The sequence below is a fragment of the Protopterus annectens genome, chromosome 12.part0 (genome assembly GCF_019279795.1).
Source record: "Protopterus annectens isolate FY-2018-M chromosome 12.part0, PAN1.0, whole genome shotgun sequence".
NCBI classification, from domain to species: Eukaryota; Metazoa; Chordata; order Ceratodontiformes; family Protopteridae; genus Protopterus; species Protopterus annectens.
The window spans coordinates 1,251,925,435-1,251,948,022 of NC_056746.1; positions in this window are offsets into that span (position 1 = coordinate 1,251,925,435).

Below are 22,588 nucleotides of genomic sequence, written 5' to 3' on the forward strand. Positions count from 1 at the left end.
CATGCAGACATGCACACACACACACACACACACACACACACACACACACACACACACACACACACACGCACACACGCACACACGCATACACACATGCACACACATACATGCACATATTTATTTTTTTCTGCATCTCTACTTAAGAACTTTTGTAGAGATTCTGTAATATTTAGTTTGTTTGTTTATGCAGCAATAGCTTTAGTGCACTTAAGTAATACATCTTTTAAAATTATGATCGACTACAGGTTTATAAGAGCATTTCTGTGTAATGGCATCACAACAGTGCAAACCTCTCACATTCCACATCTTTTCCCATACCCTATTCTAGCTGTCTCATTATACGGCTTAGTATTCAAAAGAGCAATAATTATTCTAAGATGTTGTCATGTCCCCAACTAGCTGAACACTGTACAATTGTATTGATTAAATGGTGAAGTAAAGGGAAAAATCTTTTAAAAAATTATAACAGCCTCAATAATAAATGGAATATTTTATGTATTTTGGAATCATGGATTCAAATGTTCTGGAACAGCTGGTCTACACTTCCAATAGAGGCTCAAATATCTTTGATGTAGTACTCACAAACCAGCGTAATGGTAAGACTGGATCATAAATCAGTCTCCTTTGAAATAAATGTAATAGTAGAACCCTCATCAAACCCTAAAGAATTTTTCCAAGGTAAATTACCTTCTATTAAGTGATAGCACAGGTAATTTAAAAACTCCCCCTAACCCTGAAAACATGGAGGTTTGTGCAGATGTATACATGAATGCCCTGCACAATCACTTAAGCAACTGCATAGAAAATGGCAACACCCAGCCAAACTAAACCCAGATCTAGCTGGAAAATCAAGCCACCCTGGTGGATCCCTGGCATAAATACACTATACAACAGAAGGAAGAAATTCTTGTCTAGAAGTAAGTTGAAGGGTGCACAACAGAGAAAAAATTTCCTCATTAGTCCCGACAGGAAAGTCAGAGAACTATTCAAGTCTTCAAAAGCTAAATGTGACACTAAAATAGCCTCCCAAGCAAATGATAGCCACAAATCATTTTTTTTGTTATGTTCGAAGTCTTTAGGAAAACACTTAACAATGTGCTGAGTTGTCTGCAGATGGCACTAACTATACTCAACCAGAAGAAATAGTAAACCTGTTGACTGATAAATTCAGTTTCAAATTCCAAATTCCACTGCCACATCACCTCTGGGCATTCCCCATGAAATACCCCTACCGTTCCTTTGCCTGTTATCACAAAAAAAAAAAAAAACAGGTTGTCACTGCACTCTCTAAAGTTAGAAACACTGTATCAACGAGCAGGGATGGAATCCCTAGGTGCCTATTAAATAGCTTGAAACATGACCTAGCAGGCCTACTCAGATCTCTATTTAACTACAGTCTCCAAACAGGCTTTCTCCCAATAGAGTGGAGGACAACAGTCATCTCTCTCCAGAAGGGGGGACCATCAACTGACCCAGGAAACTACTGACCCATAAGTCTGACTAGCCTCACATGTAAGGCTATGGAAAGGATAATCATGGATCTGATTAACAATGAGATAGGAAATCTCCAGACTCTAGACTGAACCCAGTTTGGCTTTGTCAAGGCAGGTTCTGCCTGCTCAGTCTGGTGGAATTCTTTGAGAAGATCACCAAGGACATGGATGAGGGTAGGACAGTGCATACCACCTACCTTGATGTGGCCAAGGCATTTGACACAATACCCCACTTGGATATTACAGATAAACTCACAAAATTGAGCATAAACCTCTATGTCACCAGATGGATAGCCAAATATCTCATGAATAGGACACGTTGTTAGAATGAAGTAATCCACATCCAGCAAGGGACCAGTCACAAGTGAAGTACTACAAGAATCAGTGCTGGGCCCCCTCCTATTTGGGATATACTTCTCAGATGTCAAGGTAAATGTAGATGGCCTTTGGCTGACCAAGTTTGCTGATTACTGCAAGTTGGGGGCAATCACTGACTCCCCAAATGATCTTGATAACCTACAGAAAGGTCTGACACAAACTAATGATTGGTGTCAGAGCCATGGACTCAAACTAAATGCAAAGTAGTGCATAATAATACCATTTGGGAAATCAAATACTCCTGCAAATTACAACATTGATAACACCGCTAAGAGTGGAACCAGTGGTGAAAGATCTTGGTTCATAGGTTCATAGGTTCATAGGTAGGTACTAGGCTATCGGCCCTGGGGCCTATACAAGCCCAGCCAAAAAGGTACCCTGGCTTTTGCCACCCAAGAAAATGATTTTCCTGTGCCACTGTCGAGCAGAGCCACAGAGGTGATCCCCATGGTGAATTTCCTATTTCCCATCCAATCATCAAGATTTTTCTTGAAGAGTGCTAATGAGGAGCTTTGTTTGATATAGACAGGTAGTTTATTCCAAAGTATGGGAAGTCTCTGGGACAGGAATCTATCCCTCCGGCATGTTCTGTTTATTGTGGTGACAAGGTTTAGGTCCCTAGAGCATGTAGCTCGGAAGGATTAGGATTTCTTTAAGTGGAGCATGTCCAACAGCTCTGGGTTTGACATAGCTTTGCATGTTAGGCAGAGATCACCTCTGAGCAGGCGATATGCAACGGAGTAAAGCTGGAGTTTTTTGAGACGGTTTGCATAGGGCATCTGTTTGAGGCCGGTAATCCTCTTTGTGAGGTATTTCTGCGGCCTTTCCAGTTGTTGTAGATGTCTTGTGAGGTACATACCAAAAGGGGCATTGTACTCTATAATGGGTCTAATGAGTGATGAGTAAAGGGGAACAATGACCTCTTTTTTTCTGGATGAGAAACCTTTTGTGATGAGGTGTGCCATGTAGAAGGATTTCTTGACTACTGTGGCGATGTGATTATCAAAGGAGAGACTACTGTCCACCTGTGTCCCAAGGTCTCTTATCACACTTTCAGTGTTAAGTATACTACCGCCTACGTTGTAGTTCATGGGTACAGAGTTTTTACCAAAGGGAGTGACAATGCACTTTTTAGCATTGAGCTTGAGGCCATGGCTTTGACACCAGGCATCTGTCTCAGTGAGGCCCTTTTGTAGAATGTCCACATCGTTAGGAGTTTCGATTATGGCTCCTAGTTTGCAGTCATCTGCGAACGTCATTAGCCAAAGACCTTCTGTGTTAGCCTGTACTTCAGAGAAGTAGATACCAAACAGGAGAGGAACCAGGACTGAACCCTGTGGTACTCCACTTGTCACTGGTCTGAAGTCGGATTTGGAGTCTGCTACTTTCACAGTGTGAGCTCTGTCACTGAGCCAGTTGGCAACCCATCTTATGACATAGGGATTTATACCTAGTTTAGTGAGTTTATCTATAATTCCAGAGTGAGGGATGGTGTCGAAAGCCTTGGCAAGATCTAGATAGGCTGTGTGAACCACCTTACCCTTGTCTACGGCATTGGTGACTGCTTCAAAGAAGTCTATCAGGTTTAAGAGACATGATCTGCCTTTTACAAACCGAACTGGGTGGGATCCAGAGTTTGGAGATTACCAATGTCTTTGTTTATAAGTTCTATGATGATATGTTCCATGGCCTTGCAGACCAGGCTCATCAGGCTAATAGGGCGGTAGTTCCCGGGGTCCGTGGTGGCTCCCCCCTTGTGGAGTGGGATAACCGTTGCTGTGAGCCATTCAGCAGGCACAAAGCCTGAGGTGAGGCTATGATTGAACATGGTACTTAGATGGGGTGCCAGTTCGTTCTGTAGTTCATGTAGAATGCAGCCTGGGATGTTGTCTGGTCTCATGGATGCTGTGTTCTTGGCTTTAGAGAGTGTGGTTTTTACCTGTGCAGCCATGATTACAGGAACTTTGCATTCTTCCGATATAGAGATGGGCTCTTTAGGGGGTGAGAGGGGGGTAAAGTTAGCTCTGAACCTATCTGCCAGTATGTTGGCAATATCAGTTGGGTCTGTATATTTAGTGCCATTGTGCTGTAACTCAGAGCAGATCTGAGTGTTGCCATTGAGATTCTTGACATAGCTATAGAATGCTTTGTGGTTGTCTTTAGAATCAGTGGTGATTTTGTTTTCATAACTAGCTTTGGAGGATTTTATCAGGGATCGCAGCTTCTTACTGAGGCTGACCAGGGAGCTCCTCCACTTGTGGGATTTTACTCTCTTTTGCAAGCATTTCTTCCTTCTGTTGTACAGTTTGTTTATGACAGGGGACCACCAGATTGGCTTCCTTTTTTGGAGGATAGCATCTTGGTTCTGTTTGGGATAGCACGATCCATGCACTCATGTAAGTGTTTATAAAGTGCAATTGTGTAGGATTCAGTAGTCGTAACTGTATTGTCCATCTGTATGGGTGCCATGAAGTTCACCACTTCTGTTTTAAGAAGCATGAAGTTGGCTTTGGAGAATTTTTTTACCATGGTTTCCTTAATGGGGGGTGGAGGCAGAATGTGGACATCTAGGGTAATTAGCTTATGGTCGGATCGGACCAATGAGGCATTGACTTCAGGTGTGGAACACTGGTCACTCATATTGGTAATGACTAGATTAGGATATTGTTGCCCCTGGAGGGGGTGTGGATAAGTTGATCCAGGGCATTGGAGTTTATGAATTCCAGAAAGTGTTGAGCGAAGGAGTTGGTACATGAGTAGTTTTCCCAGTTAATGGTGGGGTAGTTGAAATCACCCATTATTAGGGCATTTGGTTGAACCCTAATATTTTCCGGTACATCAAGAAAAGAGGAGTGGGAATCCTGGGGTATGGTCGGTGATCTGTAGCAAGCTACAAATTGGATTGCAGTTTTGTCCAGAGTTAGTTGCACTTGGATAACCTCGGCTGCATTATGCTGAGCAACTAGCCTGGAGGTGTGGATATCCTTAATGAATATGGGCACACCTCCGCCTTTGGTGTTCCGGTCCAAGTTACATGGCCGAAAAGTGTGGTATGAGTTATAGCCTGGTAGTGCAAGGGTGCTCTCTGGAGCCTTGAACCAGGTCTCAGTCACTGCACAGATATCGATGTTCTCCATTTTAAGGGGTGCCTCGAGTGAGTGCATTTTGAGATTTAGACTTCTAGAATTGAGTAGCATCACCCTCAGTTTTTGCTTGCCTGTTCCTGTTATGGTGGTGAATTTGTCATTTGAACCTTGCCTAAAAAAGGCACTATAGGAGCTGCAAGAACCTCAGCCAGTATCCGGAGTCCCAGGGGTGACAGGTGCAGGCCATCTCTGGCAAAGCATCGTGGTCTGTCGACCATGTCATCCCAGGCAGACAGATACTGGATCCCTTTAGAATGCCACCAGAAGCTTAGCCAATTGTTGAAGTCAATCATTTTGTCTTTGTACTGCGGCATCATTTTGGGTGATGGAAGAATGCTACTCAGGGCTATGGTCATACCTGCCTGGGCTACAAGATCAGAGAGCTCTTCCATGTCTCTTTTCATGTAGTCCAGGGAGGTACATCTCAGGTCATTTACACCAACATGGACAATGACAGAGTCATATCTGTACTTGTTGTGTAGTGACCTGAGTGCGTGGGTTATGTGGCAGGTCCTGGCACCCAACAGGCAGCTGACAGTAACCTTCTCCTTGTTTAGCCTGGTGAGTGGGACATCAGTGTGCCTGACTATAGAGTTGCCTATGACTAGTGTGTTGGGTACGTTGTTTTGCCTTATTGGCTGTGGTTGAGTGGCACACTGAGTCTGCAGGCTACGTGTCATTTGGGTTGTGTTGGGGGTGGAGGTTGCTTGCATTTCTGCTTTGGAGGTCTCTGTTGCTTGAGCAGATTATTATTGAGAGCCTCCGCGAATGTTTTTGTGTTTCTATGTGTGGAGTTTGGTGGTGTAGATTTAGTGAGACATGTGATGAGTGTGGTGTGGTGCAAGTGTTTACCTTCTCCTCTTCACTGTCAAGTTCAGTCTTGATTGGAGAGAGCTTTAGATAGATAGTATATTAGATAGATAGTAATCTGAACTTTGACCATGTGTCCACAGTGGTAAGGAAATCCTTGTATGTGGCTTACCTTATAAGTAAGGATGTGGCATCCAGATCTAAGGCTGTTATAGTACCACTGTACTGTGCCCTATTCAGACCAATAATCGAGTACAATGTGCCCTTTAACATGTACCTTGCCAGGTAACTGTAACAGTAGAAGCATATAGGGTATAATCAACATGTCATATGCAGACCAATTAAAAGCCCTATCACTGTATTCAGTTTCCTACTCATTAATGAGGGGTGATCTGTGCCTAACCTACAAGGCAGTCTCTGATCCAACCCTGATGGAAATGCTGCATATTCACAAAACTAACTTCATGAGGGCTACTCACTCCTTAGATCTAAACCTGATCTCTTACATGAATAGATCATATTGGAGATACAGATATGTGTCCCAGAGATTGCCACTCCTCTGGAATAAGCTTCCTATTTACATGAAGCAGATCCCTTTCCTGACCACCTTCAAGTGCAATCTGGACCAATGGATGAGAAATCACAAATTTGCTCCTGGGGTGCCTCCCCATGTCCCTTATGGACAAAGGCAGTCTGTAAAAAATGTCAAAACCCGGCTTGCTAACCCTTGTTATTGTTCTCCTAGGGATAAAAATTTGTGTGAAAATTGGTAAAACTGGTTAGGCTTGTAAGGTCTGTTGAACCATTAGAATACTAATCTCCTATGAACCTATGAACTTATAAGAATACAATTCAAATATACTAGGAATAAGAAAGGCCTGGCTCAAGTGTGACACATATAGTTTTCTATTGTCAACTGTTCACAGATATATACCCTCTGTTTTGCTAATTAGAAAATACACTTTCTGTATTGACAATGATGACTGTAATTGGTTTAAATGACTGGGTGATCAGGCACTCAGTAGAGGCCATGTCCGAATATAGACAGGCCTTGCTTAAATAAATCTTCCAGCCACATTGCTTATGTTGGATCAGTTACTGAGCAAAGGCATATCATTAAATTCTGAGCCAAAGCTCTATTCCTCCAGGTGATTTTAATTTATATTGTCAGGGCTCTAACAAGAAGATTTTACACTAGTCCTAAATAAATCTACTAGGCTAGAACTGCATTCAACAAACAGCACTTTTCTAGATGTCATAATTACAAATATACCTGATAGATTAAGGCTAAAGTTCTGCCCAATGAATTAAGCAAGTAGGAAATACATGGTTAGCAAATAAGTCTGCCAAAGTTTAACTAAACTGTGATGCTCCATTACTGACCCAGTAATCAAGGAGCCTCAATCCTCATCACTAGCATCAGTAGGGGACGTACACTGGGATGATGACAGGTACACACACAGTATTTCCAGATGCAGCTCTCTGCATCAAGTGCAATTTCCCTTAAGAGCACACAGAGACTACATTCAGTCCGGGGCTGGTTTCTCCATCTTTCTCCAGATCCCCAATAATACTCCCCACTGGCGCAACTATAAAGTTGAGATCTCAGATGAGTGGCCAAGCCAAGACCTCCAGCACCCTCTCTGTCCAAGCAGTGCTGAATGTCCCTGCCCAAGTAGCTGACACACACACTCTTTGAGGTTTGATTTGTACACACACACACACACACACACACACACACACACACACACACACACACACACACACACACACACACACATGCATGCACACACCCCCCTGGGAAAGGCTGGCACAGGTTTACTAGCTATGCCCCCTTCTGCCACCAGCCACCTCCCTTTCAGCTACTTTACGGCCCTTAACAAAGGGTGTCCAATCTTACTGTGCAATGTTACTATCAATACAAATGGTAGTTTGACCAAGAACAGGGCAATTAGGAGTGGTCTACACAGTGTCACCAAATAAATATGCAAGTACTCTCAAAGGAGCTTAAATATGTCTAGACAGACCAGCCACAATGAAAGGTGTAAACATATTTAATAATAAATATTACAAGAACAAGACAGTACTAAATATATGTTTACAGTAATATCAGAGTTCAAACTCACAGGAAATTTTTAAACCATTGTAGGACAGTTTCAAATAAATAAAGAAAAACATCTAAATTAAGTTTTGCTTTATTCTTGACTATATCTAAAAGAATTATACTGTACCCTAGTACACTTACTTAATTAGAGCAGCAAAGCAGATTTGGTGAATAGATCCTGTAGCTGATGTTGTCAGGTCAAGAACAGAATACAGACTGCTCAGTCTCACTCTCAGAGGCTTCTTAAATTAATATCTCAAATATTACTTCTGGGATAGCTTGCACTGCTGAAAGCTAGCAGTATTTAGCATCTGCCTGCGAAAATACATACACAAAGGTGTTCCCTCAGATCTTTGCAGATCCTGGAAGTCATAAAACAATACAACACTGCCAAGACATTACAAAAACTTTTCAGCACAAACATTGTTCCTGTTGCTGCACTGAAACTGAAAGATAGCATCTTTTTATTGTGTAGCCATAAAGTAATTTAAATTCAGTTATTTTTTCTGTTATTCTTCTGAAGTTAACCTCTTGTATTCCAGTTTCCCTGTTAAAATATATAAATTTAAACAGTTATAATAGTGTATGCACATTTCTGTTCTTTTCCAGTAGAGTACACTGTGGTTACATGTTTAAGCTCAGTACTTTACAAACCCTTTTCAACACACACTTTTGTACCAGCAGTTTAATATATGCATAATATACAGTTCTTATACAGTCGTAACACAAGCATCTTACACAAATCATTTTGATATTTGATATACTGTCCATGGGTGTGTGTGTGTGTGTGTGTGTGTGTGTGTGTGTGTGTGTGTGTGTGTGTGTGTGTGTGTGTGTGTGTGTAAGCACCCATTTGTCTGCCTTCTTTTCTGTGAATGACTGGCTAATTAATACTTCACCAGCAAAGAGAAGTTGTGTTAATTACCTTATACCCATTTCCAGAGCCACGCTATGGACTAAGAAAAATAACATACAGTAGGTTACAGATACAATAAATATGCAATTACAAATAATGATACTTAAGAATGAAGAAAAAATGCCAGGTATATACTATAAATGGTACAAGAGAAGAAGATGCAAATCAGTGATAATTTATCTGTCAGAAAGAAAATAAGAGAGACATTTGGCAAGACAAATAAGGAAGAATAAGAAAAGCTCTGGAAGAGTGCCCTCTAAATACTAGAAATGCCTGCAGGTGTGAAAGGAAGACGGTATTGAGAAGAGTAGTAGCTGCAGGAAGGGAAGGAGAAGGAATGATAAAAGAAGGTACTGCCAGCACAACTAGCTGGAATTTTGTAAAAAAAGATGATATGTCATTTGTGAATATCAAACTAATATATTTAAGAGGCTTGTGTTACAAATGTATTGGAACTTTATGTCATGTGTATATCAAACTGCTTTATACAGATGCTTGTGTTGAAAAGGTATTTGTAAAGTGTTTGTGTTTAAAATGTAACCACAGTGTGCCTTCTGCAGAGAACAGAAATGTACATGCACTATTGTAACTGTTTAAATTGTATCCATTTTAACAGAGGAAGCTGGAGGGTTAACCTCAGTCCAGCAAACTTTATAAAAATATCTGAAATTAAATTACTTTATACGCTAGGTCATAGGTTTCTATGCAGCCAGAGACACAAAGTTTGTACTAGAAAGTTTTCTGTATTGTCTTTAGGGTGAACTAATTGCTACTTTGGAAGCATGAAGAATGCAATTGTTTTATGACTTCCAGCACCTGCCCAAGATCTGAACAAAAGCCCTTGTATGTGTATTTTTACAGGTACAATGGAGTTTTATGTGGGAACTAGAGGTCAGATGTCCATAAATGATGTAATTCTGTAAGCTATCCCAGCAGTAATATTTTAGATATTATTTTGTGAAGTCTCTTAGTGAGACAAAGCATTCTGCATTCTGTTTTGGACCTGACAACAAGAACCATTCAATACATCATCTGCTTTGCTCTAATTAAGTAAGCTGCTAGGGTATAATAACTCTCTTAGATTCAGTTAGGAATATAGTGAAGCTTAGTTTAGATATTTTTCTTTATTTGGGCGAACCTGTACTGCAGTGTTATTTTAAATATTTCCTGTGGTTTTGAACTGTGATGTCACTCTAAGTATATATTTAGTATTGTTTTGTCCTTTTATTATTTATTATTAAATATATTTAAACCTTTCATTGTGGCTGATCTGTGTAGAGATATTTAAGTTTTGTAAGTACTTGCATATTGATTTGGTGACACTGTGTGGGTCACTCCTAATAGCCTTGCTCTTGGTCAAACTACCATTTGCATTAATATTAATATCACAAAGTAAAATTGGTCAACTTTTGTTAAGGGACTTAAACTAGCTGTTGAGGAGTGAATGGTGCCAGTGGAAACTGCCTTATAGTCTGGGCAGAAGGGGGAATAGCTAGTAAACCTGTGCCAGCCTTTCCCAGGTGTGTGTGTGTGTGTGTGTGTGTGTGTGTGTGTGTGTGTGTGTGTGTGTGTGTAAATCGAACCTGAAAGAGGGTGTGTGTCAGCTATTTGGGCAGGGACACAAAGCACTGGTTAGACAGAGATGGTGCTGTAGTTCTTGGCTTGGTGACTCAGGTGAGATCTCAACTCTATAGCTGTGCCAGTGGGGAGTCTTATTGGGGATCTGGAGAAAGAAGGACAAACTAGCTCTAGACTGAGTGTGGTCTCTTTGTGCTCTTAAGGGAAACTGCACTTGATGCAGAGCTGCATCTGGAAATACTGTGTGTGTACCTGTTATCCTCCCAGTGAACACCCCCACAGGTGCCAATGGTGAGGATTGAGGCTCCTTGATTACTGGTCCAGTGGAGGGTAATCACAAAGAGTTCAGAAAATGGCTAAGGTATCCAACAGGTCTGGTGAAAAGAAAAAAAGATTAGTATATACTCAAGATGAAAACTGAAGGTAAGATAATTAAATTTAGAAACTAAAAGATATACAGTGAGATATGTCAACAGGAGCATTGCTGCTTTTTTTTCATTGTTTGTCTTTTCAAGCTGTGCCATGATCCCCAGGTACCTCAGCAGTTACAGGATATAGTGACCACAGTGTTTTGTTTATCTCTTTTCCCTCAACACTGACAAAGCCCCCCATTCCGCCTCATGTTCGTGTACACCATGAGTCGGAATTTTAGCAGATTACATAAACCAGAATTGTAGTGTTACCCATCAACACCTGTGAGTTGAAAGGATTCATCACTTTGAAAAACATATGCATTTGCAACTGAATTTGCTTTTTGTCAAACAAAAGAAAGAAGGGGAAATACAAAAGTTATTTGAGATGAATCAAACCCACCTTAAATTGGTCTAAGATCTTTGCGCCCACACAGTACTTGTCTAGCAAATCAGTTCATTTGCATATCGCAACACATTTCCCTAGAGACAAAACGCAAGATACATTTATCTAATTTTATTTTCACACGTATTTAGTACTATATTCATAAACTCAAAACACATAACCCCAGAGGAAATTTACATTTGTTTATATCATACATTTTTAATTTTCTACCCTGAAAATGTACTTTTCAAATTTCAAGTAATGCTCCACATTAACTTCATAAATACTGTTGTATAGTCATGATCTTTTCTTCTGCTACATCCAGTCCTTTTTGCAGTTGGCAGGTGCTGTGCAGACACCTGGTGTGGAACTAATATGACCACTGCACTATCCATTGCTTGGTTAGATGTCCTGATTGTCTCATTGCCTTCCTTCATCTTTGGCAGTACAAGATGTTTTCTATTTTGTCACAGAATGCCTTTGGACCCCTTTCCAGGTAATACTAAGGAATATGGTGGAATGATTTGGCATCAGTGACCCGCACATTCTGTCCAGATGAAAGAAGACTCTGGCTTCTTGTGCAATGTCTCCTGTAATCTGTTGGAAGATTCAGCATTCTTCGATATGTTCTTCCGTTAGGTAGCAGATGTAGCTGTAGTCAGGCTGTTCTAGTACCAGCTCTGTTGGAAAAAAGATTCCCAGGGATTCATTAACAATCATGTACAATTCACGCTAAGCCTATGTGATTCATACATGTTAGTGCAATTAGCGGAGCTGACTGAATATGCAAGTTGCTAAGCAAGCCTACACATTCAGTAGCATCTGTTTGTGGCTGGCCAGCACAAGTCAACAGCTACAAAGAGGTACACGAATGCTCCAGCACACAATATAAACATTAGTGTTGCATGCATGCAAACCCAGTAAACCAACACACACAGACAGCATATTAGAAAACAAGGGCATCTTTAATGAAAGAATTAAGAGGCAATGAAGCTAAATGGGCAACTGTATTCAGATAATAAATGTGATTACTGCACAAAGAGTGTTTTTTACATAAATATTTATATTTATTTTAAACAATTAATCTTGTTCAGTTTAGTGATCCATGTGCATAACTAAAACCAGAAATGCTGACAAAGGATGTGAGATGGACACAAAGCTACAATGTAACAAAGGGAAGTAAATGTGATAAATGTCTGCAAATTGCTGAGTTCAGATAACAGTTAAGAAGGACAGTAGATACATTTGGAGATATATGCATATATTGCAGTTACTGCATATCAGATGGGTATCCAGAAAGTTATCTGTGTTAAATGACAGTATGTTGTATTCTCCACCCAATCATGTGTAAGGAAAAATAAATCAACCCTTCAGCTGTTGTCTCATGCACTTCAGAAAGGGACATTTATTTGCCATTTGTTATCACTTGTAAACAATAAAAAGGTATTGTACATTTCAAAATGTATTAGCCAGTATTTGTTGCATATTAATGTAAATTATAAACATTGGTATAAATGCAGTCATAAAAACGTATATGTGTGGTTATCACTATACATGTTCCATGGCATGCTCAGTAATATTTCTGTTACTCACTATACATGTTCTGTGGCATGCTCAGTAATATTTCTGTTACTCATATAGTTTCCTAGGTAAGTGATAGGCATTTTTGCCATTTTTGGCCATTTTAAGCCAAGCCAGTTTCCCCTTTTGGGCTCCAATTCACCTATCTCATTTGGTTAGGGACTGGCCTTAACCTTCCCAGGATTGATAATTATATATTACCCATAATGAGAATAACTGGGATCATAGATAATTTGAGAGGACCCATGTATGGGATAAAGCATTTAGGATATGCCTTTATCCATTAGTAATTTAGAGGAGAGTCCTGGGGTAAATTTTCCGTTTCCCACCTATAGATCCAAACTGCACTTCAATATGGAGTGGGATGAACTTTGTTTTCTGTGAATGGGGAGCTGTTCCAGAGCAGCGGTATCCTCTACAAGATATATCTGTCCCAAACCATTCTGTTGATGTTGAAGAAGAGGTTAATATCCCTAGACCTAGTATTTATGATGTTACTTGACTTGTTGATGTGCAGTAAATCCATCAGTATTGAGTTGAAGGATGCCTTGTATGCTAGACACAGATCACATCTTAGCAGTCTGTAGGATACTGAGTATAGTAACAGGGCTTTGAGTCGGCCCATGTAGGACATGTTATTTAGGTTTTGTGTCCAGGACTGTCCCATAAACTACTAATGGACAAAGGCAAATCCTAAATGCTTTATCCCATGCATGGGTCCTCACTGTGGGCATTCCAGTTATTGCATGTCTGGATAAATACATGCCAAAGGGGGCATTATATCCAATGACTGGCCTAATGTGGGTGGGGTAAGGGGAGGGCTATGACATCCATTGATCTAGACACAATCCCTTTGTTTATAAGCTATGCAATATAGAAGGACTTTCTTACAACAATGGACACATGTTGGTCACTTTCCACATAAGGTCCAAAATCCAGAACAGCTGGGTCAACTCTTAGGGGTGTATTGTCAATGTTATAGTTCCATGAGATAGATGACTTCCCAAAGGATACAATAATGTATTTTTGGGCATTTAGTTTCAGTCCATGATTTTTCAGCTTTTATTTATTTGGGACAAACCTTCCTTTAGGATGACTAAGCTATTTGGGGATTCAATAACTGTTCCTAGCTTGCAATCATCTGCAAACTTTGTCACATTTTACTTCAGAAAAATAGATGCTGAACAAGAAAGGTCCCGGCACTGAACCATGGGGGACTCCACTAGTGACTGGTCTTTTGTGGAGGTAACTTCCCCTATTTTGATTTCATGTGACTTTTCTTTGAGACAGTTGGCAATTCAACAAGTAATATATGAGTTTATTCACAGTTTAGTGCCTGAGTGTGAATTTGTGTCAAAAGCTTTCGCTAGGTTGAGGTATGTAGTGTGCACCATTTGCCTTCATCCATTGCTTTGGTGACCTTTTCAAAAAAATCCACCAGGTTGAGTAAGTATGACTTGCCCTTGACAAATCCAGACCGAGACGAGTCCAGTGTTTGGAGGTTCCATATGTCCCAATTTGTTAATTCCATGGTAAGCGTTTCCATGGCTTTGCATATGAGGCTGTTCAGGCTTATGAGTCTTTAATTGCCAGGCTCTGTGGAAGGTCCACCCTTATGCAGAAGAATGAATATAGCTTTTCTGCATTTGCTTGGTACAAAACCTTTATGGAGGCTGAGGTCAAACAGTGTTGTTATTGTTGTGGCTAAAAAGTATTTCATACCATTTAGGATGCATCCAGGCATATTTTCAGGAACCATAGGTGCAGCATTTCTGGCTTTTTATAGCACTTTTAGGACTTGGTGTGGTGTGATAGCTGGAGGCTAGCCAGGTATATCTTGAGAGACAGACAGATGGAAGATATAGGTACAAATTAGAACTAAATTTATCAGCCATTAGGTTTGCTGTATCTTCAGCCTCAGTGTAGGTACTACAATTCACAATCAGTTCAGTGCATTGCTGTGTTGTGCTTTTGAGATTACAAACACAACTAGAAAATTCCTTGTGATTATCTTTGCCTTGGGTAGGTATTTTAGCCTCGAACCTGGCTTGGTAGATTTTATTAAGCTCCTGGGTTGTTGGTTTATTTCATTGACATGGGCTGTAACTTTCTATGAATTACTTTTCTTACTTTTGGTCAAAACTCTTTTCCATTTATTATAAAGCTTGTTGATATTCTGCTTCCATCATATGCATTTGTTTGGGGGTTGCCCAGCACTTGTTCCTTTGGGGTACAGCTGTATATATGCAGCTCTTTACATGCTGGTATAGAGTGGTGGTGTAAGTTTTACCATGTTCAGTAGAGTTAACTGGGATCGGTGGGGATTTAAATCTTGCCAATGTATTACTTAGCAGTAAGCAGCTTGTCTTAAAGAAATTTCTAAACATATTTTGGGTGGAAGGAATCTCTGGTTTCAGTTCTATTTTGAAGGAGACTGATTTATGGCCAAACCTAACAGGTGAAGAAGATATTTAAGGGATGGTGCAAGATGCTCCCATACTAGTAAGGACAAGATTCAGTGTTATTCCCCCTAGTGGATACTTTGACTAATTGTTCCAAGGCATTTATATTGATGAAGTCCAGGAATCTCTGTGCTGTGGTGTAGGTTTCCCAGTCTATAGTTGGATAGTTTAGATCATTTAGGAAAACGGTACTGGGTTCAATACTGAGTGATTCTAGTTCCTTATATGGGCGTTGTGGCTTTCTTGAGTTCTATAGCTAGGTAATATATGATACATGACCTATCTGATAGCTGGATATGAAGACATTTTAGTAAATCATGCTGCTTCAACAGCCTTGATGTGAGTCTTTTATGGATGTGGACTGAGGCACCTCTACCTTTGTCCTCCTCCTGTGCTATAGTTGGTCTATATGTGTGGAAGGCATTATAGCCCTGCACAGCCTGAGTGCTCTCCACTGTTTTAAACCATGTCTCAGTCAATATACTGACATCAGTGTCCTCCAGGGTGAAAAGGATTTGTAGGGAGTGGAGTTTCTTGTTTAGGTTCCTAACATTGATCAGCAACACCTTCATATTTTCATTTGCTTGTTTGATTATGTTGGCAGGTTTATCTGATTGGCATTGCCTAAAAAGGCACTATGGGCATGGACAATGTCTTTGCCAAAAATCAAAACCTTAGATGGGTCAGTTGCAGGCCATTCCAAGTGAAGCAGTTTGGTCTGTGGATTGTATCCTCTCATGCTAACAAATACTGGACCCCCTTTGAATGACACCAAAAACTATGGCAATTTATTGAAGTCAGTTATTTTTTGCTCATGTTATGGCATCATCCTTAGAGACAGTAATATGCAGCTCAAGCTAGGCTCATACCTGCCTTGAACACATAGGCTGAGAGCTTCATCATGTCCTTCTTTATATAGTCCAGGGAGTTACACCTCAAGTTAGTGACACCAGCATGAGCTTCGACAGAGTCATAATGGTATTTGTTCAAGGACTAGTGCATATGTATTCTGATGGATTATGGTACTAGAAAAGCAACTATCCATCAGATTTTCTTTGCTCAGCCTGATAAGAGGCACATCTGTTTGTCTTATGACGGAGTCGCCTGTAACAAGAATATTTGGCTGGGTCAATGCCTGCCTTACAGGCTCAGCATCTGTGATTTTGGGACTCCTTGTGCTATGTGAGGAGGTAGGCTTAACTTGATGAATATATTCTTAATTTGCTGAATGTGTTTTGTTCCTGTGTTGTGTTTTGGTGGTCTTTGTGGTTTAGCCAAGTTAATCTTTAGAACCTCAGCATATAATACATTATGCATACTGTGATGACCTTGGAGAGGTGTGATCATACCTCTCAACTGTCCCTTATTTTCAAGGACTTCCTTGATTTTGACTCAAATTTTCCCTCTGTCCCTCTTAATCCTTCTATGAACTGGTGACTGTTGAAGAAAAGGTGGTGAAATGCACTTAAATAATTATAGTAATTAGAGCCATAAACTTCTTTTACTTCGGAAGATGGATATTAATTCACATTCTCTTATTCTGCCAATGTCTCAAGTTAATAGTGCTAATACTTTAAATGAGTCCCTGATTGTCCTTGATTCTTTCTAGATGTGCCCCTGATTCTGTTGATATTTGTCCCTAATTGGTTGAGAGCTATGGGTGTGATGTGTGGCATACTGCTGATGAGTTTGATGTTTGAATTTACTGTGTGTGACATTTTTGCTTCTAGTGATATTATATATGTACATCTCTTACACACTGTGTTATGTTGTTTGACTAACAGATGATTGTCAGACAGCATAAGACAATTCTTCATCTCAATCAAGCTGTCTAGAGAAGTTGTGGGGAAGTGCTGGTCCCTGATGCCGACAGGAATGACTCTGGGAGCAGGGGTAACTATAACTACTTGGAATTAAGTTTTAGGATAATATTTGGGTGGCCCTGTTAGTGAATATTTAAAGTTCAATACAAAACAACTAGCCTGGAATCTTTCTGCCACTAGCAAGAACCAGTAAACTAATTATGGTAAAAGAAACCCATTAATTTAATACTAAAATCAGTGCAAGCAGTTTCAGTACACTCAATACTGGGCAATTTTTATCAAAGGTCATTTAGCATGGTGAGTAGTTTAATGGGAGAGACTCTGCAAAATGATACTTATGCGATTATTGTCAATAGCCAATAAATGGAGAGAGGGAGGGATTTATTATCATAAGGGTCAGGCAGCAACAGAAGCACTGGGTTTAAGAACACAACTGCAACAGGGTGCATGGAAGGTAAATATAAATAGACCCTTAGCTCTGAGCTGACTGCCTGGAACTGCCTTAAGGCAAAGACTAGTCCTGAACTAGCCTGACATACATTCAGTACATAAGAATGAAACTAGGGTTTAATACCAATAGTTAGACCACTTAAACAGCAAAATGTAATGCAGTTATTCACTGGAAATACAAATACAGGCTTAAAGACCTTAGCTAAATCAGATAGAGATTATTAAAATGAATTGAAAATCAGTTCAAGAAATAAAAATGCTTATACTACAGTTGTGCAAGTTAAACTTATCATAACAGTAGACATTTGAATGATCACTGTTGCAGTAGCCTTAGCTATATGGGTTATATCCTGCTAAGGATACAACAGCCAGATGGCTTATAAAGCTTTAGGACACCTTCCAAATATCCAAACTGTAAGGTAACTCGAGCTTCGCTAACTAAAAGACAAGTTTCGGTGCTAAGCTCTTCAGAGCTTTCCTGCCAGCAGATAGAAGGAGGCTGAACCCTGAAAGGACAACGCTATGAAGAGCAAAAATAAATGTCCACACCCTGGCATAAAATAAACACTTCCAAAAAAAAACAAGAGAGAAGGAGGGATGGAGTGGCTACTGGAGGAGTGATCATTTGAACATCTACTGTTATGGTAAGTTTAACTTACACAGCTGTACTATGTTCATCATATTGATCACTGCTGCAGTAGCCTTAAATATATAGGTAGATAACCTTATACATTTGGTAGGAGGAAGGAGAATAGTCCAGAAGCCTCTGGAGATTGGTCCAAGCAAAGCTTGATCTAGACCTAGAGAAATAATCAACCTTATAGTGCTTTGTTAAAGTTTGTGCAGAGGACCAAGTAGCAGCCTCTAGAATATTTCTAGGATCTGAGGCTTTCAAAAAAAAAACAGAGATGAGCCCAAGGCCCTGGTAGAGGGGGCCTTGACCCTGCCTGGAATAGTTTTGTTATGGTGAGTATAACAAAAGGTGATAGCCTTAGATAACCATTTGGAAATAGCCAGTTTTTACACAGGTTATTCCTTATTCCTATCTTCACAAGAAAAATAACTGAATCAAAGATGTAAAAGATTTAGCTCTGCCAAGATAGTACCCAAGTTGTCTGTGGACATCCAAGGTATGAGGTATCCTTTCTCCCTCATTTTTAGGTTTGGGAAAGAAAATGAAATGGGTAGTTTGGCTTAAAGTAGACTCAGATATCAGTTTAGGCATAAAAGAAGGAAATGTTCTCAAAGAAGCCCTGTCTGTATGGAAAATGAGATAGAGTTGACTCATGATAAGAGTTCGCATCTCAGATACCCTTCGTTCAGAGGTCAGAGCAAACAGTAAAATTGTTTTCTATGTTAAGAACCTCAAGTCAGCCAGATTAGCTGGTTCAAAAGGAGCAAGTGCTAACTTCTCTATCACAAAATTAAGATCCCAAGGAGCTGTGACGACCGACCACTGGTCCAGTAATCAAGGAGCCTCAATCCTCACCACTGGCACCAGTGGGAGATGTACACTGGGAGTATAACAGGTACACACACAGTATCTCCAGATGCAGCTCTCTACATCAAGTGCAATTTCTCCTAAGAGCACATAGAGACCACAGTCAGTATGAGGCTGGTTTCTCATTCTATCTACAGATCTCCAGTAAGACTCCCCAATGGCACAGCTATAAAGGTGAGATCTCAGCTGAGTGGCCAAGACAAGGCCTCCAGCACCCTCTCTGTCCAAACAGTGCTTCGTGTCCCTGCCCAAGTAGCTGACACACACAATATTTGAGGTTTGATTCACACGCACACGCACACACACACACACACACACACACACACACACACACACACACACACACACACACACACACACACACACACACACACACACACATAGACACACACACGCACACACACACACACACACACACACACACACACACACACACACACACACACACACACACACACACACACACACACACACCTGGGAAAGGCTGACAGAGGTTTACTAGCTATGCCCCTTTTGCCCAGACTATAAGGTACTTATCACAGGCACCAGCCAACTCCTTATAAGTTACTTTAAGGCCCTTAACAAGGTGTGTCCAGTCTTTCTGTGTAATATTAATATTAATACAAATGGCAGTTTGACCAAGAGCAAGGCTATTAGGAGTGGCCCACACAATGTCAAAAAATAAATATGCAAGTGCTCTCAATACTTAAATATCTCTAGACAGAACAGCCACAATGAAAGGTTTAAATATATTTAATAACAAATAATAAAAGAACAAGAAAATACTCTGTATATATTCACAGTGACATCAGAGTTCAAAATAACAGAAAATATTTAAAACAACATTACAGGACAGTCTCAAATAAATAAAGAAAAATATCTAAATTAAACTTTGCTATATCCCTGACTATTTCTAAGAGAATTATACTATTCCTGTTGTGATGTATGGTTCTTGTCAGGTCCAAGAAAGAATACAGAATGCCCTGCCTCACTAAGAGACTTCTCGAATTAATATCACAGATATTAATGCTGGGATAGCTTGCAGAATAACATAATTTCTTGTCCTCTGAAACCCCCACTGCTGGGAGCTGTGAAGATACATAGACCTCAGATTTTGGCAGATGCTGGAAGTCATAAAACAATTACATTCCTTCTCATTTCAAAATTAATAATCAGTTTACTCCAAATACAATACAGAGAGCTCCCTAGTACAGCCATTATGTCTCTAGCTGTCTTGAAACTGAAAAATACCATCTTTTATTGCATAGCCATAAAGCAATTTAATTTCAGCAATTTTTCTGAAGTTAACCTCCTGTATTCGTTTCCACTGTTAAAATATACACATTTAAACAGTTACAATAGTACATGTACATTTCTGTTCTATTCCAGTAGGGCACGCTGTGGTTACATTTTAAGCACAAGCATTTTGCAAAAACCTTTTCAACACACTCTTCTGTACCAGCAGTTTGATCTACACATGACATACAGTCCTAATACAGTTGTAACAAAATTCCACATAGCTGTGGTGGCAGTATCCCCATTTGTCACACTTCTTCCCCCTTGAAGACTCAAGCTAGGTTTTCAAGTGACCCTTGAGAAATGTTACTTGAGAGGGATGAATCTATCTGGGAATACATTACCCCATTCCCTGTCTTGAGATCCCAGCTTTGTTGGCATTGCTAACCCCACTGTGGTGCTGCACTGTCATAGCATATGCCTGTAAACCTAGACTCCACCTTAGTAGCTTGGCATTTTGCTGGCTGGCTCGAATGTAGCCATATTAAGGGTTTGTGGTCTGTAACTACAGTGAATTTCATTCCATAGAGATAAGACTAATGTTTTTGCAGTGCCTACAGTATGACTAGACATTCCTTTTCTACAGCTGCATAGCATTCCTCCCTGGGTTGAAGCCTACAGCTGAGATATATAACTGGGTGCTATTCTCTCTCTGAGGAAGCCTGGCTGAGTGCAGCCCCCACCCCATGATTTGAAGCATCCACCTGCACAACACATTCTTTGCTGCAATCTGGACTGGCTAACATAGGGGGTCCTCCCAAAGCTCCTTTAACCTTCTGGAATGCCTGCTCATATGCTGGGGTCCACACTACCTTATCTAGCCTGCTTTTCCTTGTCAGGTCTGTGAGGAGAGCAGCTATGGTACTATCATTGGGGACAAACTTTCTGTAGTACCCTGCTGTCCCTAAGAATGCCCTCACCTGCTTTTTGGTAACAGGGGCAGGTCATGCCTGAATGGCTTTCACTTTGGCAGGTTCTGATCTGATCTTACCACTCCCCACTCTATGTCCCAGGTAGGAGACCTCTGCTATACCCACTTAATGGGCTTAATGGTTGACCCTGCCCTCTATAGCCTGCTCAGTACCTCCCTGACATGCTGTGGGTGTTCTTGCTAGGAATGGCTGTAGATGGCAATATCATCCAAGTAAGCAAGGGTAAAATCTCCTGATCCTGCTAGGATATACTCTACCAGCCTCTGGAAAGTCATTGGGGCATTTTACATCCCAAAGGGTATCTATGTGAACTCATACAAGCTGAAAGGAGTCACAAAGGCTGACATCGCACTAGCACTGGGAATCAAGGACAACTGCCAGTAGCCCTTGGTAAGATCGATATTGGTAATATACTTAGCCCCACCCAGCTGCTCTAGGGCTTCATCTGTCCTAGTCATGGGGTAAGCATCTGACTCTGTGTAACTATTTAATTCCCTGTAGTCTACACAGAACTGGGTGCTGACATCCTTCTTTGGTACCAGCAGCACTGGGTATCTGGTAGCCTAATCTACTACCACTAGGATATAATTCTTTCCTGTGAAACTTGTGGCACTCAGAGGCCCCACAATATCCATAGCTACACTCTGAAATGGCTCCTCAGTCACAGGCAAAGACATCAAAGGAGCTTTCATCTCATCTCCTGCCTTGCCTACCTTTTGGCACTGCTCACAGGTCCTGCAGTACCCTGTTACATCTCTGGAAATCTCAAGCCAATAAAAGTTATGCATAATACATCTCTTTGTATGCTTTATGCTCATATCATCTGCAAAGGGAATGTCATGGGCTATGGTTAGAAGTGCCAGATGGTAGGCTCTGGGCACTACCAACCGCTGTATTCTTTGACCCTCTAGCCCTCCCTCAGGGGTCAACTCTCTATACAGTACCCCTTTGTCCCAGTATACAGATTCCCCTTTTCCTTGAGAATCAAGTGCTTCCCTGGCTACCTCCCTCAAGCCTTGAAATGTAGGGCCTGAGAGCTGAGCCTTTCTCAACTCTCTCTTTGTAACCCTTCCCAGTTCCCCTTCCACAGGAAGTCTGGTATCCTCTGACAGCAGTGCCTCACTGTCAGCCTGAATACTACTACTCATCTCTGCCCTTGAAGTCACTCTGTCCAAGGGAACATCATTACCCACAAGCAGCTGCGGCTGACCTTCAGTCTCACTGCTACTGGGTAGCTCCCTCCCTGAAGTATTCACCTCACCAGTCCTGGTGTGTAGTCTGTCTGGGTGCCCCCTAGGCTACCAGACCCACATGCTTGTCTCC